The sequence below is a fragment of the Dreissena polymorpha genome, chromosome 6 (assembly GCF_020536995.1).
Source record: "Dreissena polymorpha isolate Duluth1 chromosome 6, UMN_Dpol_1.0, whole genome shotgun sequence".
Taxonomy (NCBI): Eukaryota; Metazoa; Mollusca; class Bivalvia; order Myida; family Dreissenidae; genus Dreissena; species Dreissena polymorpha.
The window spans coordinates 68,403,623-68,421,951 of NC_068360.1; the positions used below are offsets into that span (position 1 = coordinate 68,403,623).

Genomic DNA, 18,329 nt, shown 5'->3' on the forward strand with positions numbered 1-18,329 from the left:
ACAATTGTTTATTTATGAAAAGGGATAATATTAACTATAGAATATTGGGTTCATTGAAGAAGTTAATTCGAAACTAATCTTATTCGATATTGTAAACCGGAAGTACGCAAATGATTTAGACGGGTTATCTTTTTTAAGATTTTGTTAACAACATCTAGAGCACTTTTCAATTTGCAATGCATTATGGGAAACAGGAAGTGTCACAAAGGGAGGCAAACAGACGTATTTTGATCGTAGAAAATCATATAATGCAAGGAGATAGAGTACCATTACCTACAAAATAATAAATTTCTTGTCGTATTTTTTATTGAGGAATGCATCTACGTGTCATGTAGCGTTTGTCGAAGTGCCTATGTTGCTCCAGCGGTCTTTGATTTTCCATCGCGAAAATAGATGACGGCAGGAATTATTTGACTTGATAGCCTATAAGGTAATGTCTCTCTGTATTTCAGAAAATTGATACAAATAAACGGTCAACGCCCGCTTCGCGGGCTTTTGCCCGTAATATTTTTGTGTTTTTGCCATTCTGGACAATACAAGTCCTTTTTGGCGCCCGAAAAGTTTGTTCATGTATGTTCAAGGAAGCTTATCCAATTGCTTGTATACACATTCAATGCAGAGTAAAAATTGGGGGTCACAATGGAAAAACCAAAGATATATAATATGATTATAGGTGCTACCTAATTTACGGGCAAAAGCTTTTTAAGTTTGTTTTTTTATGACCATGTATTTTTAATAAATAAATGGACATGATTGTGTTCAAAATATTATAATTGTTGCATTAATTAAGTAATGCATAAAAAAAAACAATCTTAAAACGAGTTACATGTTCCAAGCTTAAAGATCTAGCATCTTTTTTTTTCTAGCCACAGGAATTTATAGCTGGTTCGGTGTCTGTGGTATAGTGGATGGGTTGTCTGCTAACTGGCTTAGTCACTGGGAGGTCTATATATTGATTCCTTAAGTGGGAGCATTCTTTAGATAACCCTAAAGACATACTATGGCGTACCATTTGGGATAAAAGTCAAGAAGACCTACAAGTTAAAAAGAGAAATGTACGTCGAAGTACAATAATTGTACGTCGACATAAATATAAAATACACTTCGAAGTATATATTTGTACGTCAAAGTACATACATGTTTGTACTTCTAAGTACACATTAATTTTTCTGAACAGCCAAATAAAACACTAGTCTCTTGAGCCGCTTTTCATTCAGTTTTATTCATAATAAATGTTTAAAATCTCTTTTTTTTAAATTGAGGACAAAATGAATAAAAATATCAGAATGGCAAAAAAACAACACATAGAAGTTTCAAGTATTTATGCATTGAAATAGATTGTATACAAATTTGAAGAAGATTCAATTGTTACCTTTTTAAAATTAAAATTATTCAGCATATTGTGAGTATTTATTGATCATGCGGGGCGGAGTATCACGACCGTCCAGCGCATTACTGTGCAGGAAATTCCCAACGGTAACCAAACAGTTACCAAGCATTTACGGGATAAATAATGTATTATAACCTCCCCGTTGGTCGTATTTTGTGATAACCATAACTTGCATAAGTCAGAGGTTAATTCAGCCACGCCAGGTCAATAAATACGCACAATATCTACGAGTTAGCGGTCGATAGTGGCATAATTTGGTATAAATTATAATAATAATGTTTAATAAATACCTACAATATCTATGAGTAAGCAGTCGATAGTCGCATAATTCGGTATAAATAATAATAATAATAATGTTCAATGTCAAATATCTCTAAAAGCAACAGACGTAAGGTGTCTTCTGATTGGCTAACACTCAACAGTCGGTGAAAATTGTACGTCGAAGTACATTGATTGTTCTACCTAGTAGGTCTTGTAGACTTTCGACGTCATGGTACGTCATATAGACACTAAGTACATGTACTGGTCCTACCTACGAAACAGTTTGTTTCATCAAATGTCTCAATTCAACTTGACAGCTTGCTAAAGCAGTTGCATTTAGCATACAGTACACTGATTTAACATAATCAAAATCATGGGATGTGTCAAATCAATTTTGATTGACAAATTTGACAGGATTTTTTTTAATCCAATAAGTTTTAGACTGCTAAATAACACACACTACGTATTGAAAGCCATACCTGGAGCTTTCGTCTGTATATCACTGACCTTATCAGAAGAATGATTTCTACTGTTGGGAAACGTTAACACCACTAATTGTCTTCTTATTTATTATCAATGTATAATTATGTGTAACAGCATAACAACATACTCGTTTCGCAATTAAAATATTTAATAAATACAGGTATCTTGCAGGTTTCTAATTTCCTTTCGCAAACTATTGTTGAATAGTTTAAATTTTGTCGCCACTAAAAAACTAGCCATTTTGTAGCAATTCTAAAATCACAGTCTAAACTGCATACACTTAGCTCTATAGTTACAATTTGAATGCAAATATTAGAATGCATCATGTTATATCATCCATATTTTTTTATTTAAACATTCAAATAACACATAATACAGTACATATATAAAAAGATACGTGGTATTGTGTGGATATACAAAACACTTCACATCATTTATTTGCACATAAAATAATAGTTACAAAATAAGTAAAACTCATCAACCTACATTTCAAGAATATTTACGTATATGAAATTACAAAGTGGTGTTATTGTATTACCTTTTACAAAATTAACATTGCTGGTTTTGCACTAGCCATACAACATTTATCATGGATTAGCAAGTAACAACCAATTTATTAATTACACAATAGAACGGAAATCATATTAATTGCATTATGCATTTACTAAACAAGCTATTTGCTACTGTTAAGAATTACACTATCTTACTAAAAATGATCACAGGTAATTAGTGCTTTTACATACTTGTGGTAAGTTTTGTATTACTAGTTTGACAATAATCGGCAGACACTTGTCGATATACAGACAAAATTTGCATGGAAACTTTTCATATTTTTTCAGCATAACTGCCTTCAAATTGTTAATTTAACAACCCGTTGACATTGTTTGCACATCTGATCTTATTATACCATAGCTGTTTCTGTTTATAGATAGACATATATAGACTTTTCAAAGTTCTATAAAAGTTCACACATGTTCCATCCAAGTAAACAAACAGAACCAATAAAGATCACCACAGATAATAACTGTGTGTATAGCTTGGAAATTTTGATAGTTCGGGAATCCCTCCTTTGTTGATTTCTGTAAACCAAAACTGTGGTTTACGGTCAGTTTTGCTGGATAGAATGGCTTGTATAATGCCCAGCTCTTGCCTTGGCAGAACAGCTTCTAAAAACGGAAAACCAACAAATATCATAAAATTTGATCAATAATGCAGACAATGTATAAATGTCTTTTTTTTTCGAATCTGTGAGATTTTTTACGTAAGATTGTGGTACGAAAATTCCAACGGTATCGGATTTTGTGGTTTTAGGCCTAAACTAATTATAGTGATATGTAACCTTTCGGGATATCGGTAAAGTGCGAGCAGACGAGGTGTAAATACGTTAAAAATTAAAGCTAAAAGACTAAAAAGTTAGATCTGCATAACTTAAAAATTTGTGAATAAATGTGTTTCTGGTGGATAACAACGACAACTTACCAGAATATTGCTCATGGTCACACGTAAAACTTCTTTCTGAGAGCGAATGGAAAATGCGTCACAAATTCTGATACATAAACAGTAGGGTGTCGTTATTGAAATACCGCGAGAATACTGGAAGAAGGTCACATAACCCCAAACCGGAACTCCTGTTTTTAGGGTTACATGCAGTCAGTTTGATACTTAGCACACATTGTTGAGTGCATGCTGCCTAGGATTTGTAAAATACATTGCAAATGGTTGGTTTTGGTATCAACTTGAAGGTATATTTGTAAGCAATAAGAAAATAAGCCATTTTTGTGCTCTACTTTTTGTGTTGATGGTTCCCGGCTTTGAAAGTAGGTCATACTATTTGAGCCCAAAATGGTTGTCTGCACAGCTGTCAAAACCGGTTTGCCTATTCTAAGGTAAATATTTTGAGTTTGCGCGTATAGAATTTAATGACATGCATTTTTTTCAAAAGATTATGCATTAATCTTTCCAATGATGTATGATGATATAGTGGGTATGCGCTTCATCATGGTAAAAATTGATATCGAACTTCAACTATTTTATATGTAATATAGAAGGAAATTAATTGCGCATGCGTAACCAGAATAGAGATGCCAACTCTAGTGTTTAAAACAAATAATTTTTTAACAAGCGTTTGTGATTTGTCAGGATAATAATAACAATAAGATATCGAAAAGATCAAAGCAAATAAATTCGACAGAAATCTGAGATTCGGCAATATATTAAAGACGGGTTACGTTCCCGTAAATTGTGTTCGGTGAAGACTGTTACTATATGTAGTGAACCAGTCTTCGGCTTATCCCCACTGAAGAAGAGCATTCAGGGGAGATAATTGAGTAATGACCTAATTCTGGAACGGTTGCGAAGAAAAACAAATAATGCGAGAATATTTAGAGCGATTCGCTACACAATTATGATGTCATTGATATAACTTTTCCTGAGGTATGTATTTACATGTGATTTAGCATATGTCAAAGTGTTTTTGATTTGTTTAAGTTCATAAATAGCATCGCGAAAATATATGTCGCGTGGCAAATTTTTTTGAGACGTATCCATATGTGGTATTCTTATGTAATTTTATGTCTAAATTCCCATATGTATGAACGGTCAACGCCCGCTTCGCGGGCTTTTGCCCGTATAATAAAAATAGTTCTGGTAAAACGATGAAAATTATCGATACTTTTCACTGTTAACGTTCACTATTATTTTTATTTTATACACTGTTATTTTTCACTGTTTGAAACAGTGAAATATCAGTTTTAATTCACTGATATTTCTCTATAAACTATCGGGGAAAAAATAAAAATAATTCTATTATCTTGAAAATACTGTCGATTTGCATAAAACAAGAAATTCTTCCAGACGTGGTGGTCTTTCCTTGTACAGTCACTTCCTACCAACGCATCGGTTAACGTTAACTCCCACATGAAATACTCTCTTGAGCAACATAACGTTGCCGGACAGTTTACCGTGTGTGTGAACTTCGCTCAAGGGTTGTGTACATGTACGTAAAACGAAGTATTACAATTTAAATTCAGATCTTAGTTTCATATTGGTTTAGGATCGTAGGTCGCATTCACGCTATTTTTTGCTTTATTTAACAACATTTAATTGTATTAATAATATATACATGTATATTGTTTTGAAATGTACTTTTCGTCGCGTTAAAACAACGCACATTAATTATAATTAATTTAATAAAAAATTAAGATAAATATGAGATAATTTAAATTATAAATCGTGGGCTTAGCGCAAAACGGTTGTAACTAACATTTTTACCAAAAATCATATTTTTTCATTTTTCAAGTTTTTTTTTACTTTACACATCCTAAATAGATATTAAGATTATATTCTGAAAATTTACCCATGAAAACATGTATTTGGCTTATGGTCGTATTTGATTTTGGATAATTTTTGTTATGCAAAACAGTTGTATCTCAAGTTACAACCTTTGAGCACAAAACATTACAAAGTGTACAATGTTGGAAGGGAAGTAACTCATCTTTACATCTTTAGTTTATGACATCATAATTATGACATCACTGTTTGATTTGCTTGCCATGTGGGCCTTGACATTCTAAAGGTTGTTTTAATTTTTTTTTAATTCTCAAGAACATACATAATTACCTTTACATCTTTCTTAAATCATTAAATATTTGTATTATAATTCAACAGAGTTAAAGTCAAAACAAGATTATCTTATCAGCTTATTTTAATTTAAAAAATAATGAACTTTAATCCTCTTTCTGAAATCAAATACAAACTATTCAAATATAATTGTGATATAAGAAAAATGATAAGACAGAAACTAGAACAAAATGCGATTGATCTTTTCCCTACCTTTTGAGCATCATTATTATAATTGTCTCAGTCTGACATGCTACACACTGGTACCATTGTCTCAGTCTAAATTGCTACGTACTGGTATTATTGTCTCAGTCTGACATGCTATTTACAGGTACCATTGTCCCCATCTGACATGCTACGTACAGCTATAATTGTAACAGTCTGACATGCTATGTACTGGAACCATTGTCACGGTCTCAGATGCTACACACTGCATGGTACCATTGTCACAGTCTCACATGCTACATACCGGTATAATTGTCACAGTATGATAAGCTTCTTACTGGTACCATTGTCACAGTCTGACATGCTACGCACTGGTACCATTGTCACAGTCGCAGATGCTACGTTCTGGTACCATTGTAACAGTCTCACATGCTACATACTGGTACTATTGTAACAGTCTAGCATGCCATGTTGGTATAATTGGTATAAACAGTCTGACAAGCTACGTAGTGATACCATTGTCACAGTCTCACATGCTAGCCACTGGTATAATTTTCACAGTCAGACAAGCTACGTAGTGGTACGATTGCCACAGTCGCACATGCTCCATACTGGTATAATTATAACAGTCTGACTTGCTACATACTGGTACCATTGTCACAGTTGCAGATGCTACGAACTGGTACCCTTGTAACAGTCTGACATGTTACATACTGGTTACATTGTCACAGTCAAGCATGCTGAAAGCCTATGTACTGGTATTATTGTAACAGTCTGACAAGCTACGTAGTGATACCATTGTCACAGTCTCGCATGCTAGCCACTGGTATAATTTTCACAGTCTGACAAGCTACGTAGTGGTATGATTGCCACAGCCGCACATGCTCCATACTGGTATAATTATAACAGTCTGACTTGCTACATACTGGTACCAATTTGTCACAGTCTCACATGCAACATACGGATATAATTGTCATAGTATGACAAGCTACATACTGGTACCATTGTCAAAGTCTGATATGCTACGTACTGGTACTTTTGTCACAGTCGCAGATGCTACGTTCTGGTACCATTGTAACAGTCTCACATGCTACATACTGGTACTATTGTCACAGTTTAGCATGTCATATACTAGTATAATTGTAACAGTCTGACAAGCTACGTAGTGGTACCATTGTCACAGTCTCACATGCTACATACTGGTAAAATTTTCACAGTCTGACAAGCCACGTAGTCCTGGGTACCATTGTCAAAGTCCGACATGCTAGATACTGGTACCATTGTCAAAGTTGCATATGATTCATACTGGTACCATTGTAACAGTCTGACATGCTACATACTGGTACCATTGTCACAGTCTAGCATGCTATGTACTAGTATAATTGTAACAGTCTGGCACGCTACGTAGTGTTACCATTTTCACAGTCTCAAATGCTACTCACTGGTATAATCTCACAGTCTGACAATCTAAAGAGTGGTACCATTGTCACAGTCTAAAATGCTTCCCACTGGTATAATCTAACAGTCTGACAAGCTACATAGTGGTACCATTGTCACAGTCTGAGATGCTACGTACTGGTACCATTGTCTCAGTCTCACATGCTACGTACTGGTTAAATTGTCACAGTCTGTCATGCTACATATTGGTACCATTGTCACAGTCTAACATAATACATACTGGTACCATTGTCACAGTCTGACATGCTATGTACTGGTACTATTGTCACAGTCTGACATGCCACATACTGGTACCAATGTCACAGTCGCAGATGCTACGTAATGGTACCATTGTTACAGTCTGACATGCTATGTACTGGTACTATTGTCACAGTCTGACATGCCACATACTGGTACCAATGTCACAGTCGCAGATGCTACGTAATGGTACCATTGTTACAGTCTGACATGCTACATACTGGTTACATTGTCACAGTCTACCATGCTATGTAGTGGTATAATTGTAACAGTCTGACACGCTACATAGTGGTACCTTTGTTGCAGTCTCACATGCAGCAATGATGCTACCTACTGTATAATTTTCACAGTCTGACAAGCTATATAGTGGTACCATTGTCACAGTCTCAGATGCTTCGTACCAGTACCATTGTCACAGTCTCACATGCTATGTACTGATATAATTGTCACAGTCTACCACGCTTAATATTGGTACCATTGTCACAGTCTAACATAATACATACCGGTACCATTGTCACAGTCTGACATGCCACATAGTGGTATAATTGTAACAGTCTGACAAGTCATGTTGATGAATGATCTAACTTTTGCTGTTATACCCAAATAAAGCGTTTATGGTATCAAATCTTTAGCTATTAATTCTTTTATGTTAAATAACTGCAGACCAAATTGAACAAAGTAATTATTGTGATGCTAAAATATGTTTGAATACAAGTACATACTTAGAAGTCTCAATTCTATTTTCCAAATCTCAATTCTACCTTTTTGAAACAAAATTAACTTGTTCTAGAACTTTCTTTATTGTTAATCTTATTAATTTACATATGTTCAACATAGTGTTAAATTCCATTTTATTCATTAAAAAATCAAGTGAAGGAATCGTGAAAAAATAATTATATTCTTTATAATTAATTATAGTATTATATATAAGCATTATAGAAAAAAATGATGTACATGAACGGCAGGAAATAAGTTAATTAATTAATTAAGTTGGCTTGAGTAAAAATCTTTTAATACTGGAAATATTATTTTTCTCTTCTTTAATTGCATTTGTCGAGACTGCAGTATAAAATCACAAACTTTTTCTTAATGTATAATAAAGGATAAATTAAATACCTCAAAGTTTGAAACTTAGATGATCATGTAGATCTATAGAATAGTTGTAGATGATTGAAAAAATCGTTTAAAGATCTCATTTAATTTAATTTATTAAAGTAAACAACAAATTATATTATAAAAAACGTATATCAATAATGTGTGGAATAATTATGAATACCCTTGTCAATTAAAAACGCACTTTTTACCAAAACACACATTTAGCGCACTTAAAAGTGCGTTAATTGTGTGTTTTTTGTTAATATGTGCGTTTTCAGTGTTCAAAAGTGCATTTAAGTGCGCATTTTGTGCGTTTTTTTCTTTTCAAGTGCGTTATTTAAGTAAAAAAAGTGCGTTTTTTGTGTTTTTTATCTAAGAAGTGCGTCTTTTATTTAGGAAGTGCGTTTTTGTGTGTTTTCTTCATCTGTAAGTGCGCTTTTGAGTATAAATGTGAGCAAAATGTGTGTATTTTATCTAAGAAGTGCGTCTTTTATTTAGGAAGTGTGTCCTTTATCAAAGAAATGTGTTTTAAGATTTACAGATGTGGGTTTTTTCTCACAAAAGTGCGTTTTTCTTTTTTGATGTGCGTCTTTTTTAAGCATAAGTTAGTCTTTTATTGCATAAGTGCGTTTTTATCATATGATCTGTTTTAAACGGATGTATCTAAAAAGACACATGTTTAACACACTTCTTAAAAAGTGCGTCTTTAACAACCGTTTAGCAAATATTGTACAGAAATTGAACAAGAAAGAACATTGTTGCAGGCTCTAACAATTTATTTGCTTCAAATGAATAAACATAGACATGTACCTCAGTAACCTGTTATAATATAAGGTGCAGTTTGAATTCAAAGCGGTTACTGGTTGTGCATATGAACCTGTTTAATGTTAATATACTTTATAACACAATTTCAATGCATATAACATATTGCTTTCGTTTTAATCTCAAACATTCTCAAAATTTCCACCTTAATCAGACTGTGGGTAACTAATTAAAAATATTGAAAGTGTCAAAAATATTATGTGGGCTTGAAAGTATCAATAATATTTCCTCAACATAAAAAATAAGTATTTGAACTTTCTTATACTGATATTTATACCCCAATACAATTAATGTCTACCACATTGACCATACACATACATTTAAAAGGCAATTAAAATAATATTTATTCTATTATTATTATTTGCTAACACCATTCAGCATGTTATATTTAAATATTCACAATTAAATATAATGCGTTAAGGTTGCTGTGTATTATTCAATAAATATTTTGGTGTTGAAATGACTGCCTTATCAGTATTTCTCAAATTATGTAATTTTTGGCTTAGACACAGCATGGAATCAGATAAGAGAATAGCCAGTCCCTATCAGTCCTCCATTTAAGCCTAACAAAGGAGTGTTGATATACTTTTGATTGGTTCAGGCACCATCTATTTGAGAACCACAGATAGAGAGTTCATTTTTGAAAACAAGCAGAATCAGCAACTGTTTTTAAGCTTGATTTTAGGTACATGTATAAAGTGAACAACATTCAGACTTGTTATTCTAGTGTAAAATGTCTTGAAATACTTTCAGCATGAAGTATTGTGTGATGAAATAAAATGTGTATTTACTACAATGTGTAAATCAACAATAAGTTTGTTGCAAAGGAGATTCAAAGTGGGTGGTTAAAGACATATAAAGTGATATAGTCTAGTTCAACAACTGCCTGTATTTTTGGAATACTGAAGAACAGTCTGTTGTAACAGGTTTGTATTTTCAAATCTGCATTCCTTTTTTATTTAGTTTATTGAATTAATTATGATCATTATCATATGTATGTATTGTCACTGGGAAATGTAAATGGATGAGTAAATGTAATGCAATTTAAAGAAAAAAAACACTATTTGAATTATTATGGCTGTATTTTATGGTTATTGTCATCTTAAATGTTATTTATACCTATTTTTGGTCATTAATGAACAGATTTTTCCCCCATATTAAATGAGAACTTTTATATTTTAAATTTAAAGGTTATACCCCATGGTGACCGTGAAATTTACATTGATAAGAAGATCCTTTGGAAAGAATGTGCATCATCGCATCGCCTGCCAAAAATGGGAGCAAAAGGGAGACTACCTGATGTATTGACTTGAATACTAGGTTTTACCCTGCACAAGCTGGCCAACATGAGGATAACAGGAGTGGGAAAACCGCGCCCCCTCCTTGACCAAGAAAAGCTGGATTTGTTTAGAGGTAAAACTATACAGGGTACTGGTTATTGCATTTTAAATGTGTCACACTTCCGACCAGTACACACAGCCAAATGAGACCACGTATCTTGGTACATTTTCAAACAGTATTTTCTACCAAACATATTTATTTATGAAAAGTCGCATGTGATCAGGGGATTAAAAATTGCATAAATAAACAACCAAAAACAACAAGCAAACAAACTAGTTTTGATTTAAATTTATAATTTTTATAGCAACGAGATTACCATAACAGCAATATTCAACAATTACATTATAAAATATCTTTCAGGACCTGATCAAATGAGATCAGGCACGAGACGCACCGCCGGCTGGTGGCAGACATTGTGAGAATGATGAGAGCTGCACTCCGCCGCCTCAAAGAAATGACAGGCCTTGATTGATTCTCATCTTTTTTTATGTATATAGATGTTCCTGTGTATATACTGTACATGTTATTTATTAGTATGTTATTATGTTTTGTTTATTTATAATCTAATTATGTTAATATTTATTTCATCAAATTGTCATTGATATTTAATTACTCATGTATGTTAAAAAATGTTGGTGTACATTAAAGTATAAAATTGAATTATCTTGTAATTATTTAAATACACAAATATATGTTTATATAACTATTGGTTTTTATTGCATACCTGAATTAAAAAAAACAACTTTTAACAGCATATAATTGAATCAACTGTTAAGGCAAAAGATGCACCTTTAACGAAAATGTGTGCTTTTTGTGAGTGCGTTTTTTACTGCCATTCATGTGCGTAAATTGTGCGTTTTATGTGGGTTATAACTGCGCTTAACGTGAGTTAAATGTGCGCTTTTTAAAATAAAAAAGCTCACATTTAACTCGCTGAAAAGCGCAGTTTTAACCCACTTAAAAGCGCACATTTTACACACTTGTCGCTTTTATGTGGGTTATAACTGCGCTTAAAGTGAGTTAAATGTGCGCTTTTTAAATAAAAAAGCGCACATTTAACTCGCGAAAAGCGCACATTTAACGCACATAAAAGCACACATTTAACACACATGTGCGCTTTTATGTGGGTTATAACTGCGCTTAAAGTGAGTTAAATGTGCGCTTTTTAAATAAAAAAGTGCACATTTAACTCGCGAAAAGCGCACATTTAACCCACTTAAAAGCGCACATTTGACACACATAAATGGCAGTAAAAAACGCACTTATAAAAAGCGCACATTTAACGCACATTTAACGGACATAAAAGCGCACATTTAACACACATGTGCGCTTTTATGTGGGTTATAACTGCGCTTAAAGTGAGTTAAATGTGCGCTTTAAAATATAAGTCATAAAAATGGTATCATCATAATCACCATAACAATCATGATTTTTATTACTATCATTACATCAAAAATATCATTATCACAACATATTATATATACTTTGTTTCAAAATGATAGAACATTACCAGCAACTTTTTACACAAATAAACATAGATAATTTACTGATTAGTGCGATCAAACAATGAAGGTTGATTGCACGTCTGACATCTGATGTTGAAATGAAGTAGAACAAGGACGATGATTTTGATGTAAATAATTATGACAGTGGCAATGCGATAATATAAATATGATGATGGTCATGATGAATATCATGATGGTGTGATGAATATGATGATTGTAATGATGAATATTATTATGTTGTGATGATTATGATGATGATGTGATGAATATGATAATGTAGTTATTAATATGATGATATGTGTGATTATGATTATGATGATGATGTTGCGATGATTATGATGATGTAGTGATGGTTAGATGACGATGTGATGATTATTATGATGGTGTGATGATTAGATGACGATGTGATGATTATTATGATGGTGTGTTGATTATGATGATTTTGTGATGATTATGCTGATGGTGTCATGATGATGATGATGATGATGATGATGATGATGATGATGATGATGATGATGATGATGATGGCGGTGATGATGATGATGATGATGATGATGATGATGATGATGATGATGATGATGATGATGATGATGATGATGATGATGATGATGATGATGACGATGTGATGATTATGATGATGGTGTGGCGATGATGATGATGATGATGATGATGATGATGATGATGATGATGATGATGATGATGATGATGATGATGATGATGATGATAATGATGATGATGATGATGATGATGATGATGATGATGATGATGATGATGGTGTGGCGATGATGATGATGATGATGATGATGATGGTGTGATGATATGATGATGGTAGTGATGATTATGATGATGATGATGATGATGATGATGATGATGATGATGATGATGATGATGATGATGATGATGATGATGATGATGATGATGATGATAAAGATGATGATAAAGATGCTGCTGCTGCTGATGATGATGATATTGGTGATGGTGGTAATGATGATGAACACAGACGTTGAGTTGACACCAATGTGCGCTACTACAGTGCGAACCACACATACGTTTTGCTTACTTTAACTTTATGTCGCATAATTATTTGGCTGTGATAAATTAATATAATGATGAAAGTAGAGTTTGTTATGTGGGCGAACGTTTTGCAATTAAATTTTTCCAAGTGCAGATTCTTTTCAAGTGTAAATGTCTTTTCGTAGTTGTTTTTTAAGCTGCGATTCTAATAACACTATAGTATTAATGATAATTAAATGGCGTTAAACAAGGCTTCACAACAAGAACAACAACAACATGTACAATTCGACTGATATCTCCGAAAAATGGAGATGGTAGGTCGACCAAACTTTTTTTTTTATAACACAAGTTATTTCTTGTTCTTTTGAGGATGTTAGAACGAGTGAAGCTTAACATTTTCGCAAACCAGGAAAACAAAAAACCCGTTTATGAGTCTTAGTCGGTTTAGTTTAAACAAACGAAATTTATTTTCATTTAATTATTGAACACTTAATAATTCATTATTTCATCATTTATGCATTCCTATTAACTTATTCATTTACTATATAATTTCATTTATTAATTTAGTTACCCGTTAAAAAAAAACGTAAACCTATTTACGTGGTAGTTGGTTCATTTCTCCACTCATTATTTTTTTCGTTGGTTAACTAAGTCGTTCATGTTCTTACTCAGTTATTTTTTAATTGAACAATTCATCCACTTATGAATCAATACATTATTCTCCCTCCCCAATCCAAAAAAATCAACATTAAACACAAACCAAACACAACAGCAACAACAAAGCAATCACACATATCCGTCCGTCAGTAAGACTTTCCGTCCATAAGTCCACGATCGCAGCAGATCTTACAAATACATGTACATGTATATCCATCTATTATCCTTACGGCCATCGGCTTTTATCTACCATAGTAAAATGTATCATATATAATACTTGCCATCAGAGTGGTTCTTATTTACTCACTTTCAAAGAGAACGGCTCAGGTTGGGCTTGTGTTCTCCTGCCTTACCCGAGAACGGCACAGGTTGGAAAGGTATTTCACGGCCCAGGTTTGGAAGGTGTTCTCCTGCCTTACCCGAGAACGGCCCAGGTTTGAAAGGTATTTCACGGCCCAGGTTGGGAAGGTGTTCTCCTGACCTTACCGAGATATGTCCCGCCCTTTATTAATTCATCATACTGAATAGTTTAACTTACATAATCTAGTTACCACTCTTGAGGCCACATTTCGAACACACTCTGGATTATATTCAGTTTTACCTGACAATATCGAGATATTACAAACAAACAGTTGACCGTTTGGTTCAAAACGTTTTTATCACTCTAGCAAGTCGCCTCATAGGTAACATAATATACGAATACCAAAAAATGTAGTCCGTTACTGCATTTAACCACTTTGCATCCATGCAGATTCTGCATTCGCAAACAAAATAGCTCCGATGAGCGCGGCTCATCGTTCCATCCATGGCAAAGTCTTTTCACTGTGGCATTAGCACCCGAGTAACACGCAGTCCTCATGGAAAATGTATACGGCGACGAAATATCGGTTCAATACTGAACTACCGGTATATATACTTAACCGATACAGCGCATTTATGTTCTTTCGTTTTAAGAAATCAACTGCGTTCGCGATTTGGTTGACACAATTTAATTACCACGCGCTACATTTGTACTGTCAAAGTAAACATCTCAATGTTCTCTGCGCTACAAAGATTTAATATGACAATTCGCACGTGCTGTTCATGCCAGTTTTGAACTTTTTCCTTACACACGAAATGCATGTGGTTGTCACTTTCACAGCAGCTAATTAATTTGCGTGAATAATTGACTCTAAATAATTTATAGAAACCTTATGACAACGTTTGTCTTCACGAAATCTCAGATACATATAACACTAAGTCAGAGTAAAAACCTAGGTCACCAGTTCAAATGATATTATTCAAATGTATATTCACACACGTTTCGCATTTATGAATTGGCACGCACGACAATGACTTGTTTTAAAAAGCAGCATTTACTTTTAACCCCAATAGCTGAATCATATATAATGTTGACAGCCTGTCACCCTTCCTTAATTCCATCGGTTTTATTCAACAAATGTGATTGGTTGGCATCACGGTGTATACTGATTTTGAGCAAAATCGCCCCACCAGTACTTTCAGTACTTTGATTAACATAGTCTTACCCTTCGTGTTTTAAGGCTCGATATGAGACACGTTTTCTGATAGCCGTCTGTATTTTCTATTGCGGGCGCTTTGCAGGATGGCAGCTGGTATCTCTCGTTTTAACTAGCCGCTGAAATATCAGGGTCGAGGTCATGTGCACAAATTAAAAAAAAAACACAACTTTAGAACACTTATGAATCTTCAAGAAACTTTGTCAAAATGTTTATCTTACCAATTTCTAGGCAAAGTTTTAAACGAGATCAGACGTTAGGTAACACTGTCAAATCGTAGACAAGGGACAAAATTGTCACAAAACCAGGTTTTCATTGTGAAAAAAAAATCTGATAAAGGGAGAAAACTCAAACTGAACTTTTGAAATGACCAAAAACAATTAACCCCCTTTGTAATTTTTTTTTTTTTAAATCTATTTTTAGTCGTGGCGACCTTGACATTGGAGATATTGACGTGATTCTTTCGTGGGACACACCGTCCCATGATGGTGAACAAATGTGCCAAATGATTTTAAAATCTCACAATGAATGACATAGTTATGGCCAGGACAAGCTCATTTATGGCCATTTTTGACCTTTGAACTCAAAGTGTGACCTTGACCTTGGAGATATCGACGTAATTATTTCGCGCGACACACCGTCCAATGATGGTGAACAAATGTGCCAAATGATTTTAAAATCTGACGATGAACGACATAGTTATGGCTCGGACAAGCTCATTTATGGCCATTTTTGACCTTTGAACTCAAAGTGTGACCTTGACCTTGGAGATATCGACGTAATTATTTCGCGCGACACACCGTCCAATGATGCTGAACAAATGTGCCAAATGATTTTAAAATCTGACAATGAACGACATAGTTATGGCCCGGACAAGCTTATTCCGCCAGCCCGCCAGCCCGCCAGCCCGCCAGCCAGCCCGCCAGCCAGCCAGCCAGCCAGCCCGCCCGCATTCGCCAATCTAATAACCAGTTTTTTCCTTCGGAAAACCTGGTTAATAAACCGTATAAACCCTCTAGACGCCACACATTTATTGAATGTCCATGAAACTTGGAGAGAATTTTCATCTTGACGATATCAACCCCAAGCTTGAATCTGGGTCAAGTCGGGTGAAAAACTTGTCAACAGGCCGGGTCAAATCTTCGATAAAACACAACTTATTTCAACTCTAGGGCCGCTCTCTTTTCTCAATATTGATGAAAAAGGTTCAGAATGTTCAAATGAGGATACATTCCAGAAAACGTTCAAAGTTCAGCAATGTGTAGTATTGTATGAAGCCCATCATCAAAGTATAGCATGGTATAAAGCCCTCATCCATGAATAGTATGGTATGAAGCCCTATTCCATGTATAGTATGGTATGAAGCCCTCATCCATGTAAAGCATGGTAAGAAGCCCGTCGTCAATGTATGGTATGGTATGAAGCCCGTCATCCATGTATAGTATGGATCCATGTATAGCATGGTATGAAGCCCGCCATCCATGTATAGCATGGTATGAAGCCCGTCATTCATGTATAGTATGGTATGTAGCCCGCCATGCATGTATAGTATTGTATAAAGCCCGTCATCCATGTATAGTATTGTACGAAGCCCGTCATCCATGTATAGTATTGTATGAAGCCCGTCATCCATGCACAGTATTGTATACAGCCCGCCATCAATGTATAGTATGATATGAAGCTCGCCATCCATGTATGGCATGGTATGAAGCCTGTCATCCATGTATAGTATGGTATGAATTCCAACATCTATGTATACTATGGTATGAAGCCCGCCATCCATGTATAGCATGGTATGAAGCCCGCCATCTATGTATAACATGGTATGAAGCCTGTCATCCATGTATAGTATGGTATGAAGCATGCCATCTATGTATAACATGGTATGAAGCCCGTCATCCATGTATAGTATGATATGAAGCCCGTCATCCATGTATAGCATGGGCATGAAGCCCGTCATACATGTATAGTATGGTATGACGCCCGTCATCCATGTATAGTATTGTATGAAACCCGCTATCCATGTATGATATTGTATGAAACCCGCTATCCATGCATAGTAGTGTATGAAACCCGCTATCCATGTATAGTAGTGTATGAAACCCGCTATCCATGTATAGTATTGTGTGAAGCCCGTTTTCAATCTAAAGCATGGTATGAAGCCGGTCGTTCATAAATAACATGGTGTGGATACCACCGTCTATCTGTGTTTCAGTGATCGGGTACCATGCAGCTGGTCTCAATTTTGACGCTGTGTATGTTGGCTTGCCAGGTGATGTCCAAGGGACCCGGGTTGTTCGTGCCTGACCCCAACGACCCCAACATATTGCGTCCCATGAGGCTGGGCGAGACTAGGTCCAATATCCGAGTCCAGCCGTACGAAGTGGATCAACGCAAAGAGAGCATCTGTCAGCACAATCCCGTCTTGATTATATAGCGTTTTTAGCATGTGTCGTGTTTGAAACTAATACACACAAAACAGAACTCGCTTAATATATAGATATTTTATGATTATCTTTACCAAATGGAAATGGCTTAGTAGTCCTCAGTCCATGGAGATAGAGAGCTTATTTCTCATAGCAAAGAAAATTTAGAAAATTGATGTTTAAATATAATATTTTCGTTCACGAATACCACCTGCTAATGTTCTGCCGGATTTCATAATAAAAAAAAATGTAAGGGTTTCCTATTTGATGCGTGATACCTCTCCCAGGTATTAACTAGTGTTTGCATTCATCAAGTGTTTTGGCTTTGTGTCAATAAGAG

At 34.7% G+C, this 18,329-nt stretch overlaps 1 long non-coding RNA gene across 1 annotated transcript; it reads left to right on the top strand.

The window, feature by feature from the left end:
* Positions 1-192: 192 nt before the first annotated feature.
* Positions 193-18,212, top strand: LOC127836470 (uncharacterized). Its single transcript, XR_008028776.1, has 2 exons — positions 193-430; positions 17,779-18,212. It is a non-coding gene; the product is annotated as an uncharacterized LOC127836470 (long non-coding RNA).
* Positions 18,213-18,329: the final 117 nt, after the last annotated feature.